Below are 15,979 nucleotides of genomic sequence, written 5' to 3' on the forward strand. Positions count from 1 at the left end.
CCACATTGGCTCCTGGGTGCGGGTAGCTAGGAAACCCAGCCCTGCTGGTGAGCTTAGTCTGGTAAGTATTGGGTAAAACGCCCCAGTGCTCGGGCCAAGGCTACAATCTACTACGTCCACCAGGTCTTGTTCCAGATTGTCACTTGGGCCTTCCTAATAACCCTCACCCTCTGCCCTGTAAGGGTCAAAATGAGCGATCACACTTACAATGGAGTATTACCACTTCAAGAAAAGGGCGAGTGTTGTAGCCCCAGTCAGGCGACTTAGAAGTCAAATAAATCGAGTGTGAAGGGAGTTGCCTGATCCAAACACTCTAGGAAGTGCCTTATTAAGACTTTACAACCCCGATCTGTCTTTGCTAACCGTGGCATCAATGGGTAGCTGTCGAGGACTGTTATTATCCGTAGCAGTAGGAATCAATCTTCCAACCGCAGTCTGGTGTATTCAATCATTCAAAGGTCTCGGTTAGGGGAGCATTTGTGCGATAGGTCCTTCATTGTAATAGAAATAGAAATAGGACTGCCCCTGACATGCTGGGCTAGTGCAGCCCACTCCCCTCTCCCACTCCACAAGTACCAATCAGCATTGGGTGACTGCTGGTGTTAAGGAGGCTGAGCGTGCTCCTAAAATTTGAAAAGGAAAGGATAACAATAATAACCAACAATTCAAAACCCGCATGCCGGGAAATTCACATGATATGTAACGGTGCCCTCACAAATGCGCAGAGGTCCCGGTAATCTCAAATAACTATTACCACGTTTGTCACATAAAAGCACGTACCTAAATGACTGCGAAGCAGCAAAGAAAGAGGAATCAAAATGGTGGTGACAGCACTTAAAGGACTAGCTTCATGGTGATTGGAGCATGTGATGTATGATGTAATTGTGCTTTTCATGGGAAATGTAGTGTTAAGTTTTCTAGGTTGTAATTGGCTGCTGTAAAAATGTGCAGTAAAGACAAAGAGGCATAATCTGAGTTTTCGGTTCGAACACAGAACTATCATGGCCACTTGATTATGCTATCACATCATTCATGCACCAAATTTGGAGACGCCGTGATTACGCCCACTAATAACTACATTTGCCAGTATTAAGAGCACTGCAATGACGCGGAAGCTTTATATTTTAGTTCAACGTCCAGAATCAATCCTGAAGACATACCGTGGTGAGCGCCACAAACCTTAACTACATTAAAATGAACAAGGTAAAGCATGCCGACCGCATATTCCTGAACCCTTTCTTATTTACAAAATGTACATTATTCACAACATCCTTTCTTTGAGTGCTAATTCTCTCTTTTACTTTTATGAGTCAGGTGTGATTACGTTCCAGGCCATGTAAGCCCACTTCTGGGGCGCACACTTGCATGATCACTCCGCCTTTTAAATAACGCTCACATTTAGCTTTTCTTTTTCTTCTTTTTTCTCTCTCATCACAGAGAAATTACACATTGATTTTTGGACCAATGAGATGTGGTTCTCTGAGCTTGATAGTAAGTATCCTCATGCTCCTTACCAAGAGCCATTGATATGGCCTTTGTTGCATGTTCTAAAAGACAAGTTAACATCACTTCACAGGATAAGAACACCAGCCCTGGCCCTGAGAAGACCTCAAAAGGGTAGAGGTTGAAAAGCGTTGACAGTTTCAGGCCACCAGCCTTGGATTTTGTCAGCATTTTGATTAGACTTTGATGAATGGTATAAAAGACAAAATATTTGCACCCCTCCTGATGTTTTGGTATTGCCTGGCCTTTGTTCATTGGTGTCAAACCGCTATGCATGTTACAACTTGTTTTGTAAAAACATTGTAACCACTTGAATATGGAAATGTTGAACTGGTGTTATCAATTATTGTTTCATGCAATGTATACATTTTGAATTACATGTTCACTATTTTTTTCACATGTTCATTTGGTTGAATATAAGGAACATATTCAGATATGTGTTCTGACATTAAAATGTTTGTTTGACTGATGTTTGTGATATGTGTATTGAACAATGCATAGGTATTAACGTTCGGCAAATATAGTACTTTTAAGTAAGTTGTGAGGACTGACTGATGTTTGTGGTTAGCCTCAGTACCGTCTGAAATACCTTCCATTGGATCGTGGGTGAGGGTTTATGTTGATGTTGTGATTATTTTTCATACATCAGATCTATGAGTGGCTGCATTTGAGAAAATGAGCAATAACATGTGGGGGAAGTGCAATGACTCATTGTTTTCTGTACAAAAAGGGGAAATCTCCATGTTGCAAATCTAGGTCAGCCTTTTGAATGGTGACAACGTAGACCATCAGGTTTTTTGCAGTGGCAGGTGGACTACAGCTAAATAGGAATGGCATTAGAATTTCCACAGGGATTGTTTTTTTGTTTAGAGTTTTATATAGCGCGAGCTAGACCCGAGACATCAGGTATCAGAGCGCTTTACCTGAGCACCAGTTTCGTTACAGAGGGACACATTCACTTTTGTTAGGCACGGGGAGAGTAAGTGATTTGCCCAGAATCACAGGATGTTGAGCGTCGCTGCCGAAATTCGAACCCGGTTCGCGAGCTTCGAGGTCGACCGCTCTAGTCGTAAGGCTACAATCTCTCCAGATTAATAAGGAACATTAGGATGTCCACAGGGGACAAATGGAGGATTGTTTTTTCACCTGCGCTTCAAGGTTACAATGACTACTGACTACCAAACAGGGGCATAACACAAGCTCCCGCAACCCCCGTAGTGCAGTGGGGCCCCAGCCTGAAAAGGGCCCCTCATCGATCTCTAAACCTGTGTGTAAAAGCATGCACAGACCGAGCGCAGTTTCTGCCTGTTAGCCTGCATACAAGCTGCTTCCAGCTCAGAGGAGTCCATGAAGAGTAAGCACAAAGTGTAGGCAACAATGTTGCCAAATAATTGTTACAAACTGAGAGGTATCCTGACCTCTCTGTCTGTCACTTAGCACGTCACCAGAGAGGAAAATTAATTAGTCAGAGAGGGACAGGGAGGAGTAAATGTTGTTCTGCCATTAATATTACTCGGTGTCGGTCCACTTCCCCGTGGGCAGTGATATAACCGGTGCTAAAACATGCGGTAACATGCATGTGATAGTACCACGTTTAATGCACTTTTAGCTCTATACTTGTGTAATGTTCAAATGCAGGGGTATAATTGTATTCTTCCAATATATTGCACCAGATTCAAAATGAGGGATGTCAAGGGGCACTGGTATTATTGATCTTGAAAGGATGAACAGCTGAGCCAGTCCTGCCAGAATACACAACTGGCCTTGGGGTTACACTTACATGCAGATCTTTGACCAGGTGCGCAATCTACTAACTAATCTGGAGTGGATCAGGCTCAATTTATTTCCAACACCATATGAGGCAAAACAACTTCATGAGCACTCCTGGCACCTCGAGTAGTGCAGGAGCTGCAGGAGAGACCACGGAGCCAATGACTCCTGGACTGAAACTTGACAATCTCACAACCCAGGCCAGGGGTGTAACGCAGGCCCCAGCAATCCCTGCGGCACAGGGGGACCCGAAAGGCTCCAGGCTTTCTCCCAACTTTTCATGGGGGGCCCCTTTCAGCCCAGGGCCAATGAATGTCTGGGAGACGTGGGAGAGCCAGGCTCCCCTCGAAACATTCTGCAGGTGGGCCCCATTATTTTGTGTTACGCCACTGCTACCTAAAAGTATTATTTGAATATACTCACATGCAATATGACTGGTCTGCTATTTTAGTGATTGTAAAAAATGTTGCTAGACAAAAAACTATTGTGTATTCGTAAAATGGGTTTAGCTTGCAAATCCACAATCAAGTTGTCAAGTTTGTTCTCCAGATTTCAAACTTCTTGATAAAAGCTTGCATGAGATGCAATATGGAAAAATTATTGTGCAGCTTTATTTCAAAACGGGTGCTCAACACAAAAAACCTAGACAATGTTCTGCTAATTTTGCACATAATTATTTTGGCTAGGTTGCTTCTAAGTTTTCTTTTTTTCACTTTGCAAGAAGCAAGAAAAAAAACGTTGCGTTTGCACCTTGTTAGTTATCTTATTACCGGTACCTTGTGAGGTAAGTGATGTCATAGGAAGAGCTAAAACAAACTGATGGTTGGCTGGGACTCAGCTGCCAGTCTTAAATATACTTGCCATAGATATTTGTGTCATTGAATAGCAGGTCTCACTAAAGTGGCAATCTTGGGGCAGACCTGAAAGTCAAAAAAAGATAAAAGTGGATGGCATAATTGAATGCCTCAAAGGTAAATTATGTTGGGATCAAGAAACTGCCCAATTCTTTTTTCGTATTCCTTCTCCATGACCCCACATTTTGGAAAATAAATTTGACCGAGGGAAAACGTTAATGATCTGTGAGTATGGTTAGACAGTCAGCTACCTCTCTCCTTCTATACTCAAGCTATCATTAAGGTTTCCACCTTTCATGTCTCTCATCTCCAGAAGATGTTGTGCCATATTTTTGTGGTAGATAGGTCAGTCACACTTGGGTGCTAGTGAATACTAGACTTGACTGTTGTAACAGTCCATTATAGGGCCTCTTTAAAGGCCAAAGTGCAAGATGCATGTTAAGAGTTCTGGGGTCATATTGCTGCTGAAGATGCAACAATCTGACTATGTAGCCAGTGGCTGTAAGTATACTCGCTGACCTCCTTTAAAGTTAACATTTATTTCAAGGTTGCTTGATGATGCATAGCCATCTGTAGAGGTCAGCACCATCCCACCCTAAAACCATTGCCAAACCCTATTTTAATGGTAGTTCACGTCAATGTGCAACCAAACCTATATAACAAAGCAGAGGCCAAGGTTATAATTAACGTGCACATTGCTTGGTCAGTAAAAATTCAAAAGGGTACTCGACAAGGGTATAACTACAAAATAGAAAACCTATGGTCAAAGCTTAAGAAATCAGAAAGCAAGTGAGTACTTTTACTAGTGAAAATGAATCCCATCAGCCACCTGGGTAGCAACCCACATCATCTGGGATCCAATAGCCCTTACTGTGCCCTCCAGAAAGAACAAGGCAACAGCATGAACGGGCAACTAGAACCTTACTCACGGTTTAAGATATAGTATCTACCGTAGTTCAAAAAAGATGTGGTTTATTTGTTAATGGTGGTGAGGAAAGCAGTGCAATGAAAAAGTGAATATTAAAATCATCTACTGAAACAGATATAATACTTTATTGGTTCTGTTCGAGTGACGAAATAAAACCAATGCAAGAGCTGTTTTGAAAAAATAACTGCTCACGTCCAGTTGGAAAAGAAGGTCTACATGTTTCAGCCTCTGGATTATGTGGTAATCAGGCTTTCATCAGGACCTAAGTACTTTTGCTACTGCTATGTGTTTATGTGTAATACCCAAAAGTGAAAAAACACAGTGAATGAAAATTATACAACCTATTTGGGTTGCGGATTATATCATTCAACACTCTTTTTGACTTTTTCAGGAGTGTTCGTCTATTTCCTAAAAGTAAAAAGACATTAAATGCCAGTTATAATACAACCACCTGCTTCATCATTTATAGCTATGTTTAGAGGGTCCTTTAACAACTCTTAGTACAACTATGTGATTCACAGTGTACATTTAAAGCAACCCACAAACAAACAAAACGCTTACCCGTCACTATACGGGGGCGCTCCTCTCCTCACCAGGCATCCGCTCTGGGTAATGAGGCCCCGCTCTAAATGAACATAAACGGGTGTATAGCTTGTTGAAAAAATCACACATGTGTATTGAACACAATCCAATAAAAACAAGCACACTTATTGCCAGACGTCCAAACAAAGGGAAATCAAAAAGTTGCAATGATGCAGCCCAAAATCACTGTCTCTTCCATTTGTAATTGCAACGCATTTCTAAGAGCACATAGCCAGAAGACACTCGACTTCAAAGGCTCACAATAAGGTATAGGTAATATCGAACCATGGTTGTATGTCCGATGGTGTCGTATAACAAAAAAAGGGGGGGAGAACGGGGGGGCCATCAGCCGAGTAGTTATATCAACAAATGTTCACTAAAGCAAACTCGATAAAGCACGTGCTGTTTACTACGACATTGTCATTATCAAAAAAGGGGGGGGGCAGCAGCTCAGTGGTTTCTTAATAAAGAAAGGACACTGCTACGCAATAAAAATTGTTTAAATCTCCGTCTTTGATTAATTAATGGAGGGTCATCCTAATCATTTTCCACACCCATACGTCGTCTGACGTTGTAAACAAGTGGAGAGTTAACAATACGTAAGTAGATGAAAACAGCAGATTAATAATCGATGCCTATAGAACTATACAATGGACTAACCTGTCCGTCGGTACCCTGATCTTTAGTAGAGCAGGAAGGGGAGGCGACGTTGCGTGTGTACTAATGGTTTAAATATACCGGCTTCCTGGCGCAAATCTCCCGCGTCAGAGCTGCGCGCCGGTGCCCAGGCATCATGGGAATCTTAGTTTATTTCTTGCGAAGAAGTCCACAATTACACACACGATGCTCTTGAGTTGAAGCTGCGTGCCTAAACCACGGGATCATAATAATATTAGTCCCTTTCACTAGAGGAACATGAGCCAGCGGATGACCCCAGCGCTCATAGATCATTGTATAAATATACCCACTCGCTTAGACCAACACCTCCCCGTGCCGCACTGAGGCATCCTGTGAGTTGTAGTCTGTCTGCCAGTGGCAAATAAACAAGGCTAGCGAACAACAGCAGTCTCATATACCGACAACTTCATATTAGGCCACCCAGTTTATTAAAATAGAGAAGAACGCGTTGCTGACATTATCTAATGATGTAACGATAACTATCAAACCAGCAGATAAAGGGGGCGCAATTGTGATTCAAGATACTGAAGTATATAGACAAGAATGCCTTCGCCAACTTGGCGATATGCGTTCATATCGTCGTTTAAAAACAGATCCTACGTCCAGATTGACTAAAGAAATCACGATCTTAATTGAAGAAGCAAAAACAAATGGGTGGATTACATCTAATGAAGCTGAGTTTTTGGTGACAAAATATCCAGTCATGCCTCAGTTTTACACTCTCCCGAAAATTCATAAGACACAGCGACCCCCCGCCAGGCCGCCCTATAATTTCGGGTATAGGTTCACTATTGGAGCCATTGTCTACTTTCGTTGATTTCTTCCTCAAACCGATGGTTAAAACAATGCCTACATATTTACAAGACACGAAGGATGTCCTGAGGCTTTTATCGGAGACACCGTTCAACCCAGAGTTGGACTGTATGATATCATTTGATATCGAATCATTATATACGTCCATCCCTCAGGAAGAAACTCTTGACGCTATTCGAGGGCTTTTGGAATGTACAACTAGTGACACAGAAATGATGACTCCAATACCGTTCATTCTCGATTGTGCCAGAATCGCAATGACTGAAAATTTCTTTAGATTTGAAGATGACATCTATCTTCAAATCTCATGCACCTCAATGGGCAGTATTTTTGCTCCTTCGCTAGCTAATCTGTACGTACACCTGTTCGAGCAAGATCATGTCCTTACCCACAGCAACCCGTTTAGGGATCAGATATTGCTATGGAAGCGATACATAGACGATATCCTGGTCATCTTTAGAGGTACAACATTGGATATCACAGCTTTTCACCAGTGGCTCAACCAGCAGAATGCTTTTCTCAAATTCACAGTAGAGTTTAGCAAGAAATGTTTGCCTTATCTAGACATCTCTATATACCCCTGCGAAGGATATTTGGGAAGTGAATTATACAAAAAGCCTATGGCCAGGAATTCACTTCTAACTTTTGCAAGTCACCACCCAAAGGCTCTGCGAGAGAATTTGCCAGTAGGCCAGTTTCTTCGTATACGGAGAAATTGTTCCGAACAACACAATTTTCAGAGACATGCAAAAAATCTGTCAAGAGATTTGAGGGATCGTGGTTACCCCCAACAGTTGGTAAAGAAAGCCTGGAAGAGAGCCTCCAATAATAACCGTGAAGCCCTCTTAGAACCACCAATCAATAAACCACCGCTGCGTAGACTAACCTTTGTTCATACTTTTAGTACCTTTACCAATCAGGTACAAAAGACTATACGCAAACATTGGCGTATTTTGAATATAGGATCGGAGTCCCTTCCATCTCCACTCTTCTCTTTTAAAAGAGGTATCAGCATACGTGATAGCCTGGTACATACAAGACCTAAGAATGTAACAACTACAACAACTAACAGCTTGTGGAACCTACCGGCAGTGCAAGGTCATTTTCCCTGCGGTTCTTGCTCAGTATGTCCGCAAATTCAACAGATCAAACATGTGGATATAGGGACGACGAGACCATGGATTCTGAAAAAACATACTAATTGTAATTCAGATAAGGTCATCTATATCATCACTTGTCCCTGTCATCTGCGCTATGTAGGGAAGACTACGCGCAAAATAAAGTTGAGGATCAGTGAACATAAAAGCACCATTAGGTGCAAAAAGCAGTCCACTAGACTTACCAATCATTTTCTTGAATTTAAACACAAGGCTGAAGATCTGAAGTGGCTAGTGCTTAAACAACCCTACATCCCTCCACATATAAGCGATATCACACGTTTTCTCTTTAAGAAAGAACAGAGATGGGTTTATAAACTCAAAAGTGATACACAGGGATTGAATGATGAAATACCCTGGATAGCATTGTAGGTCTTCTCAAGAATCTGAACATCCCAGCAAGATGATATTGTGTTGTATGCCAGTACCACTTGGAGTGCACTTCTGAAAGTACACAAGGAGTTAGTTAGTTTATTAACAAGCACCTCAGATTTGGTTAAGACTACTTCTTCTTTAAAAATCTTTTGGTAGGCTTTCTCATGATCGTGTTTTAATAAACTGGGTGGCCTAATATGAAGTTGTCGGTATATGAGACTGCTGTTGTTCGCTAGCATTGTTTATTTGCCACTGGCAGACAGACTACAACTCCCAGGATGCCTCAGTGCAGCACGGCGAGGAGTTGGTCTAAGCAAGTGGGTACATTTATACAATGTTCTATGAGCGCTGGGGTCATCCGCTGGCTCATGTTCCTCTAGTGAAAGGGACTAATATTATTATGATCCCGCGGTTTAGGCACGCAGCTGCAACACAGGAGCATCGTGTGAGTAATTGTGGACTTCTCCGCAAGAAATAAACTAAGATTCCCATGATGCCTGGGCACCGGCGCGCAGCTCTGACGCGGGAGTTTTGCGCCAGGAAGCCGGTATATTTAAACCATTAGTACACACGCATCGTCGCCTCCCCTTCCTGTTCTACTAAAGATCGGGGTACCGACGGACAGGTTAGTCCATTGTATAGTTCTATAGGCATCGATTATTAATCTTGTGTTTTCATCTACTTACGTATTGTTAACTCTCCACTTGTTCACAACGTCAGACGACGTATGGGTCTGCAAAATGATTAGGATGACCCTCCATTAATTAATCAAAGACGGAGATTTAAACAATTTTTATTGCGTAGCAGTGTCCTTTCTTTATTAAGAAACCACTGAGATGCTGGGGCCTCCCCCCCCCCTTTTTTGATAATGACAATGTCGTAGTAAACAGCACGTGCTTTATCGAGTTTGCTTTAGTGAACATGTGTTGATATAACTACACGGCTCATGCCCCCCCCCCCTTCCCCCCCTTTTTTTGTTACACGACCCCATCGGACATACAACCATGGTTCGATATTACCTATACCTTATTGTGAGCCTTTGAAGTCGAGTGTCTTCTGGCTATGTGCTCTTAGAAATGCGTTGCAATTACAAATGGAAGAGGCAGTGATTTTGGGCTGCATCATTGCAACTTTTTGATTTCCCTTTGTTTGGACGTCTGGCAATAAGTGTGCTTGTTTTTATTGGATTGTGTTCAATACACATGTGTGATTTTTTCAACAAGCTATACACCCGTTTATGTTCATTTAGAGCGGGGCCTCATTACCCAGAGCGGATGCCTGGTGAGGAGAGGAGCGCCCCCGTATAGTGACGGGTAAGCATTTTGTTTGTTTGTGGGTGTCTTTAAATGTACACTGTGAATCACATAGTTGTACTAAGAGTTGTTAAAGGACCCTCTAAACATAGCTATAAATGATGAAGCAGGTGGTTGTATTATAACTGGCATTTAATGTCTTTTTACTTTTAGGAAATAGACGAACACTCCTGAAGAAGTCAAAAAGAGTGTTGAATGATATAATCCGCAACCCAAATAGGTTGTATAATTTTCATTCACTGTGTTTTTTCACTTTTGGGTATTACACATAAACACATAGCAGTAGCAAAAGTTCTTAGGTCCTGACGAAAGCCTGATTACCACATAATCCAGAGGCTGAAACATGTAGACCTTCTTTTCCAACTGGACGTGAGCAGTTATTTTTTCAAAACAGCTCTTGCACTGGTTTTATTTCGTCACTCAAACAGAACCAAAAAAGTATTATATCTGTTTCAGTAGATGATTTTAATATTCACTTTTTCATTGCACTGCTTTCCTCACCACCATTAACAAATAAACCTCATCTTTTTTGAACTACGGTAGATACTATATCTTAAACCGTGAGTAAGGTTCTAGTTGCCCGTTCATGCTGTTGCCTTGTTCTTTCTGGAGGGCACAGTAAGGGCTATTGGATCCCACATGATGTGGATTGCTACCCAGGTGGCTGTTGGGATTCATTTTCACTAGTAAAAGTACTCACTTGCTTTCTGATTTCTTAAGCTTTGACCATAGGTTTTCTATTTTGTAGTTATAACATATTGAGAATTAGGGGGTTAGAAACCTATTGTCTATAAATATTTTCCCCTGGACCCCTTTTGATATATCTGGTAGACTTTAGATATATCTAGTTATTGAGTACTCGGCAAGGGTACCCTATGTCCCCAGTTTTATTTGCACTATTTACTGAACCACTGGCTTTGCAGATACGACAGAACCTCCAAAATAAGGCACCTATACCAGCGGTGCCACTCAGACTGTTTGCAGATGATTTAATTCAGTATTTGGCAGCAGATCCTAAAAATATAGAACCTTTTTAGATCTAGTGGCTATAGGATTAACCATGAAAAATCAGAAATGTCATTGTTCTTATCAGGTTTTGCCGAGCGATTTGTAATCACAGGCTTCCAAATCTGCTCCAATCCAATATTTTAGTATTTTTGTTTCGCATGATTTTTCACAACTCTTCTAACTTATTTATGTGCAGACATTAATCAAAGCCAAGAATATTCTCAGAAATTGGCAGTCATTACCACTCTCCACAATTGGGGGAACCGTTCTGATAAAAATGATGATACTTCCGCTATTTATTTTTATATTTTCAAATGTTTTGATTAAAGTTCCTCCAAGCTATTTTCTGGGAATAGACCAGATGTTTCGTGAATTTGTATGGCTAGGCAAGATACCCTTAGCAAGCTAGAAACTTTACAGTTGAGTTTTGAAGAGGGTGGTCTCTGGTTACCGCATATTAGAAAAGTCATCCATGTGGCATTTATGGATTGGTGTGGCTGTGCAGTTACGTTACAAGGCAATTAAATTAATTTATACCTTCAATAAATGCTACTAGAAAATAACATCCAGTTAGTACCATTTACTAAGATCCCCAGACTACCCGAACATAATAGATATAAGGTCCTATATATAATTTTACAAAGATTTACACAAATGTAGGAAGAATACCAGTTCACCTCGATACGTCCAGATATTCCGATATGATGTCACGATGTCCTAGGGCTCCAGTTGAGTATACAGACTACAAAGAACTGGGAAAGGATAGGGGTCTATCAAGTAAAGGATCTAATGATTGAGGAGAATTTGAAGACCTGAGAAGACCTGAGATCAATTAAAAATAGGGAGAACAGGACTCGCCCTGTCACTATTACTCTCCACCCACATCAATGAAGTGCACTGAACTGATAAAGTGTTTGGGTGTTTCTGACCTGAGATTTGTCATCCTATGGAACATGTGAAAGGGTGAAATTCAGTTCTTCCTTAGCCTATTGAATAATAAAACCATGAATCAATATGGTCTCAAGCACTGAGTTTTAAAAAACAATTTTGCTCATGAAGTCAATCCGTAACATTACATTACACTACATTACATACTCATAAAAGATGTAACAAATTAATTTAGATGCAAAAATTACTTACAAGTGTTTAATAAGTAGAATGCATACAAGACAAGGATAAATGATTGTCAGTCTGATGACTGGTGCACAAGATCGGGGTGCCATTTGCATGCATCTTACATACAAACCAGGCCTGGTTGTATGCCAACATGGAAGCCCTGAATCTTTAGAGTTTGTGTGTAACCGGTGCGTTGTTTAGAAAATTTCAATTCTAAATGGTAATGTTAATAGTGTGTGCAAGACAGCTTAATTGTTTTCAGAGCTGCAAGTTGACATTAGTCATGCTAGAGAAACATAGAACTGGAAATGTTCTCCTCTCTGAAAACCGCAGAGCTACATGCAGTGTTTAGAGCAACAAGGTCATCTTGCCAGGTACAAATTAGAATTGGAACAAAGCAGAAAAGGCTCCTGTAATAAATTGGTTATTAGTTGAGAGGGGTGTGAGCCCCACTCAGGAAATAAACACAATTCTCTTCAAGGCGAACCACAAAAGTCACTAAATAAACCTCTGCTTAACCCTCTGGTAGCTTGGCACAAAAGCAGTCAGGCTTAACTTAAAGGCAAAATATAACGTTTTAATGTAGCATTCAAACAGTAATAAACTGGAAACACATAAGTTGAATAATCAAACAACATGTTAAAAAAATAGGGGATATTTTAATTAATAAAATGGCATCAAAACAATAAAAATACAATCAGTAGAGCCAGAGTTATGAATTTAATACATTTACGGTTATATAGCACCAAAAAGGCCTGATGCACTAACTGTTGGTATGTGGTCACGTTGGACTGGAACAAAGTCACAAGTTCAAGCTGATCATAATGGAGCACAGGCCGGATATGGAACCAAGTTCAACCCACTGAGATTGCACTTTTTATCCCTGGTGCAGGGGCGGCGCAGTGCTGCGATGCAAAGCTCTATGTCATGCTGCTTCGGGTCATTTGAGTTTCCAGTAAGGAGCTGACTGGTGCTGCAGTGCTCGACCCTTGCATCGCCCTGTGTCTGATCTGGTGAAGCCATTGATCATGAGCTGAGAGGTGCTACTATGCAAGCTTCTGAGTCGATGTGCCCCGCACTGCATCAGATAAGGTAAAACCTTTCGTTTAGCAGGAAGGAGTAGACTCTGATTCCAGCCAAGGGTCCACTGCCTGAAAGACAGTACGTGAAGGGTCAGGACTCACTCCCACAAAGGCCAGCAGAGGGGAACAGGTCAGAATCAGTTTGGTCTGGTAAGCTGGGAAGTAGACGAGGCCTCTGAAACCTTGTTGTGTCCCCGTAGCTCATAACAGGAGTTCAGCCAACTGACCATTGGACTCACTTCTGAAAATCCTGGGTTTACGGCAAGCAGTTCCAGTCTTCCTCTTTCAGACTGCAGGACAGTCCTTTTTCTGAATCTTCCACACGTCCAGGAGTGTTCTCCTGAGATGTTCTGAGGGTGCCTCTTATACACCCATTGCCAATCTGTGCGTGGGAAAGTCCCCCTCATTGTCTACCCCTAAACTGGTTCTGGTCGGTTCTCCCCTCTTTCCTGAGTTTAGCCAAATTATCTAGTGTTACAAAGGGCAGGCGAGCTTAGGTGTCAGCTGCATTTGACAGTGACAGAGCAGGTAGCCTCAGAAGTCAGGAAGGGGGTGTGCACAGCCCTCAGGCTACACCTTGAAGCTCAATAAGGGCTGAGTACAGCCTCACCAGGCCATCTTGCTCAGGAGAGGAACACCCTTCCTCACACCCAAAGTACTTTTGCCCCATGTCTGAAAGGAACACACGTCACACGAAAGGTGAGCCATTAAAGTCATGTGACCATGGGAACTGACAGGAATGCTCATTTTGTTTAGGCAAGAAAATGCCAACTTCCTAAAAGTAAACACAAGGAGATGACGGAAGGAGCGCTGAAACTTTTCAGACACTCACCCCCAATCACAGATTTGGGTTGAAGCCATCATCGTTCTTTAGCTCATTTTGCCACCCCTGTTCAGACCCAGCCATATGTAAATCCGTCTTCACCCTATTCCTCATGGGAACAGTCCAGCCCGAACTGCCAGGCCAGGTTCTCCCTGGACCGGAAACAAGCATCCTAGGACCGGTTTCGGGGTCGCAGGAACCAGCCAGGCTCAAGATCATTAAAAATTGTCAAACATGGTTCTGCTTTACTGACTATGATGCTTCACAGGATCTCGAGAATATGAAAAGGGGGGATGATATATGGTCTCTAGTTTTTTCCATTGCTTCTTACTGTCTTTTTTGCTACCAGGAGAGAAGGGTAATGGGGAAAAGGAAAAGGAAGGGAAGTCTTTCTTTTTTATGCTAGGCGGTGAGTCTAGAAGCACGGTGTGGGGTGGACCTAAAGGGTCGGGGGGAGCCTTGCTCTCTGGGCCTTGGAATGATTTCCCAAGCCAAAGTCAGAGGGTTGGGGTTGTGTGGGAGGGGTTAGGTGGGAGAGGGAGGACTGGAGGAGTTTGTTCTTGTTCATGTTTTTGGGTGTAAATCAAGTAAAAATGGTCAACAAGTATTGAATGTTTTCAAATTTGGGTTTCTGTTACACTTTAAGGCCTAGTGGCAACCAGTGCAACAAAATCTCTCAATTAAGGTTATGATTTTACATTATACAAATGGGTAAATTTACCTGCTTATGTTGGAATGTTTCAGGCCTTAATTCTTCCAGCAAGCGACAGCTCGTCCATGAAGACATCAGAATGTAAAAGCCTCAGATGGAAACTCACCTCCCCTACAAAGAGTGAGCTTTTTTAAAACAATTAGGATACACCACTATTGCATGTACTTCCCAAGCAGTTTCTATCCAGGGAGTTGCCATCTTGGCAGATAGTAAGCTAGAATATAAGACACTGAAAACAGTGGTCGATTCTAGAGGCAGGTGGGTCATAGCTCAATTTTCCATCTTGGCTTTAAAATCGTGCTATACACGGTTTATAGCTCTAATATTGATTAACCCAGCCTGATTGATGAATTAGCTTTAGAGTTACTGGATTGACCTGGAGAATTATTAGTTATAAGGGACTTTAATTGTGTCCTCAATAATAGTATTGATGCTACTAATCATGGGGCTTTACCACAGATAGTCAGAACCCGGGCTTCTATCTTAGAGTTGGGCCAGCTACATCAGTTGACAGACGTATGGAGGGCGCTATATCCCACAGAACCTGGTTACAGTTCTACTCTTCACCCCACCAACATTATTCAAGGATTTATTTAATTTTTTCTGGCTGTAATCTTCTTCAAGGTGCATCCATGGAAGTATGTCCCAAAGTAACCTCAGATCCTAATCCAATACTGGTCCAGTTTAGTCTTCAAGTAACTGGTAATCAGAGGCACCAGTTTTCTTTTCCACGTCATCGGCTTTTTAATCCAGAGTATCTTAATTCCATGTCAAATGTCCTCTCAGAAGGAATTCATTCAGCTAAATGATGGTACAGCTTCATCTTCCATAGTCCGGGATGCTATGATGGGCTTTATTCGGAGTACCACTCTTTAGTTCATTCTTTCTCAAAATAAGATTAGTTTTAATAATATACAACAGCTACATCATTCAATCATAATCCTTGAATTATTACATGCCTCTAATATTGTAGCAGGGGGACCCGATCAACAGGCTGTTTATTTTTCTTTAATTGAAAAATGATCAATCCTGGGGCAGGTATTAAAGGATAAGGTAGGTCCGAAGTTCAATAAGAACCGGGCTCTACAATATGAGTATGAGGAACTGGTAGGGAGGGTTTTAGCTCATCAAATACCACACAGGAGTTCAAAGAACTTTTTTCAAGGCATTAATGGGAAGGGCGGTAGGGTGTATACCAATCGAGATGGGATTGCTCAGCAATTTTCAAAATTCAATTGGTATTTTTACAACCAGACTGATGATTT

The sequence above is a fragment of the Triturus cristatus genome, chromosome 5_1 (genome assembly GCF_964204655.1).
Source record: "Triturus cristatus chromosome 5_1, aTriCri1.1, whole genome shotgun sequence".
NCBI classification, from domain to species: Eukaryota; Metazoa; Chordata; class Amphibia; order Caudata; family Salamandridae; genus Triturus; species Triturus cristatus.